Source organism: Nematolebias whitei, chromosome 1 (assembly GCF_014905685.2).
Source record: "Nematolebias whitei isolate Nwh7 chromosome 1, NemWhi1, whole genome shotgun sequence".
NCBI classification, from domain to species: domain Eukaryota; kingdom Metazoa; phylum Chordata; class Actinopteri; order Cyprinodontiformes; family Rivulidae; genus Nematolebias; species Nematolebias whitei.
Genome location: NC_056498.1, coordinates 10,777,865 through 10,781,626, shown reverse-complemented (window position 1 = coordinate 10,781,626; position 3,762 = coordinate 10,777,865).

The following is a 3,762-nucleotide window of genomic DNA, read 5'->3' as shown; positions in this document are numbered from 1 at the left end:
TTTTTTAAATTTTGACTCTATAGCGCCCCCTACAATCTTGCAACAGTTATATCTCAATGATATATCATCCGATCTGTACCAGATTTTTGGTATATTATTAAGTAGCCCTGATGGACACACTAGTAATGCTTTTTAACTTTTGACTCTAGAGCGCCCCCTATAATATTCCAACCCTTATATCTCAATGATATATCATCCGATCTGCACCAGATTTTTATGGCATAATGTGTGACCATGTCTAAACACATTGTTAGTGTTGTTTAAAATTTGACTCAAGTGCGCCCCCTAGATTATTCAAACTGTTATATCTCAGTGATATGTCATCCGATCTGGACCAGATTTTGGGTGTATCATTACTGAGAGCTGATGGACATTTTAGTTTTGTTGTTTAATATTTGACTCAAGTGCGCCCCCTAGATTATTCAAACTGTTATATCTCAGTGATATGTCATCCGATGTGGACCATATTTTTGGTGTGTGATAAGTAAGCACTTAAACACGCAATGGTATGGTGGTTTTACTTTTGACTCAAGTGCGCCCCCTAGGTTAATCAAACTGTTATATCTCAGTGATATATCGTCCGATCTGCACCAGATTTTTGATGCTTGACTAGTGAGGACTTATGGACACAGTGATGTTGTTGTTTAATATTTGACTCAAGTGCGCCCCCTACATAAATCAAACTGTTATATCTCAGTGATATATCGTCCGATCTGGACCAGATTTTTGGTGCTTGACTAGTGAGGACTTATGGACACAGTGGTGTTGTTGTTTAATATTTGACTCAAGTGCGCCCCCTACATTATTCAAACTGTTATATCTCAGTGATATTTCGTCCGATCTGCACCAGATTTTTGGTGCTTGACTAGTGAGGACTTATGGACACAGTGGTGTTGTTCTTTAATATTTGACTCAAGTGCGCCCCCTACATAAATCAAACTGTTATATCTCAGTGATATATCGTCTGATCTGTACCAGATTTTTGGTGCTTGATTAGTGACGACTTATGGACACAGTGGTGTTGTTGTTTATTATTTGACTCAAGTGCGCCCCCTACATTATTACAGTTGTTATATATGCTGTTGCAGCTGATGTTAAAGGTTCTGTGAATGCGCACTCCGGAAAATGGGCGCGTGACAGTAGCGTGAGCGTTCTCAATGGCGACCGGGAAGAGTAGCTCGAGTTCCCGCGGTCGCCATAAGGCCGCAGCGGCGCTTAGCTGCGAGGGCCTTCAACGCTGCTTGCAGCTTTAATTATATCTTGTTACTTTATATTTTACGCTGTGTTCTTTTTGTTAAGCACTTTGGTAACAGCTTGTGTTTTAAATGTGCTATACAAATAAACTTGACTTGAATAGTCAGTTGATGTGCATGTTAAACTCTTGTTGTTCAAAGTACATACAAATAGTACAAATAGGTTTGGTACAAGGTTCATTTGTACAGTTTAATCTGTATTTCTTGTTTGAAAAAAAAATTAAAAGAAGTGTTCTTGTGACGGTGGAGTGACCTTCTGATACAAACTGCCTGTCATGCACCACACAGCAAAGGTGGTGCATGACATAGAGGACATGTCATGACAGGGGGCACAATTTAGCAGCAACCCGACAGCCTGCGTGCAACCGTTGGGGTTACTCGCCCGGGGCGCCAAATAGGCTAGGACCGCCACTGCCTATAAATGAGTAATGACACGGGACATCGGGGCTCTTCTTCCGGGTCTGTGAACGTGTCACAGACCAGAGAGTCCAGCGCTGTAAATTGTAACCTTTTTCTGCCTTGATTTTAATATAATTGGTAAAACTGAATTCACGCTTCCTTGATTTATTGATAATGAGAGTTGCCACTTCTGAGGGAGGTTCGAGCCGGGGGGAAAGACGTGGGCTGGAGGTGGTTTCCGGGTCCGGTGGCCCGCAGCCAGATCCCGTCTTTAACAAGCAGAACCAGGCTCAGGACAAGCAGCCATCTGCTTTGACCAGCTGGTTGAGAGGACAGGAAGGCGAGAAAGACGAACACAGAATGGTAGGTCCAGGTATAGGTCCAGGTGTATCGAAAAGACAAAAAATCACATGTTAAGGATAGAAAAAATAATTACAAATACAAAACAAGTTGAGCAGATTGAGTAAAGATAGTAGTATAGTGAAAATTGTGGTCAGTTTTTCCTCCAGCAGTCTAAGCCTATAGCAGCATAACTAAGGGACAGCTCAGGAAACCCAAGCCGACCCTAACTATAGGATTTAGCTAAAAGGAAAGTCTTAAGCCTAGTTTTAAAACTGGATAATGTGTCAGCCTCACGGACAGAGATTGGAAGTTGGTTCCACAAGAGAGGAGCCTGATAACTGAAAGATCTGCCTCCCATTCTGTTTTTATAAATTCTAGGAACCACAAGTAAACCTGCAGTCTGAGAGTGAAGTGCTCTGTTAGGAAAATATGGAACAATAAGATCTGTAATATAATATGGAGCTAGGTTGTTGAGAGTTTTGTAGGTTAGAAGTAAGATTTTGAATTCTATTCTGGATTTGACAGGGAGCCAATGGAGAGAACTAAAACTGGAGAAATATGATCTCTCCTACTAACTCCAGTTAAGACTCTGGCAACAGCATTTTGGATCAACTGAAGACGTTTTAAAGAAGTATTTGGACACCCAGATAATAAACCATTGCAATAGTCCAGTCTAGATGTGACAAATGCATGGACCAGTTTTTCTGCATCATTTTTAGATAAGATGTTTCTAATTTTAGTGATATTATGCAGGTGGAAAAAGGCGGTTCTAGTAACGTTTTTAATGTGGGGAGGGATAAAAGACATGTCCTGAACAAAAATAACACCAAGATTATTATTATTTTTTCCGTGAGCTCAGTTTAAGTGTAGAAACATTGTGAAGTGTTTCAATGAACTTATCATCATCGCTCAATTTTATTTATTTTTTTTAACATAACACCAAGATTTTTAACATTAGAGCTGGAGGACAGATTAATGCCATCTAAGGAGGGAGAAAGACTGAAAAATTCATTCCTAAGGTGCTCAGGTCCAAATACCAAAACATCAGTCTTGTCTGTGTTCAACAGGAGAAAATTAAGGGTCATCCAGGTTTTTATGTCTTTAAGACATGCTTGTAGTTTAAGTAGCTGATATGATTCATTGGGTTTAATGGACAAATATAATTGTGTTATCAGCATAACAATGAAAATGTATCCCATGCTGTTTAATAATTTTACCTAATGGAAGCATATATAAAGTAAAGAGTATTGGCCCAAGCACTGAGCCCTGAGGAACTTCATGACTAACTTTGGTGTATGAAGAAGATTTATTATTTACATTTACAAACTGGACTCTATCAGATAGATATAATTTAAACCATTTTAGAGCTGTTCCTGTAATTCCAACATCATATTCAAGCCTCTGTAGTAAAATATTGTGATCAACTGTATGAAATGTAGCACTGAGGTCTAACAGGACCAGTATAGACACAAGTCCATTGTCTGAGGCCATGAGAATATCATTAGTGACTTCTACTAGTGCTGTTTCTGTGCTATGATAAGCTCTAAACCCTGACTGAAACTCTTCAAACAGATTATTTCTTTGTAAATGTTCACGCAACTGACCTGCAACTATTTTCTCTAGAATTTTTGAGATGAAAGTTAGATTAGATATAGGTCTATAGTTGGCCAGAATTTCTGAATCAAGGTCAGACTTCTTAAGTAAAGGTTTAATTACAGCAATCTTAAAGCGCTGTGGTACATAACCATCCATTAAAGACAAATTAAGT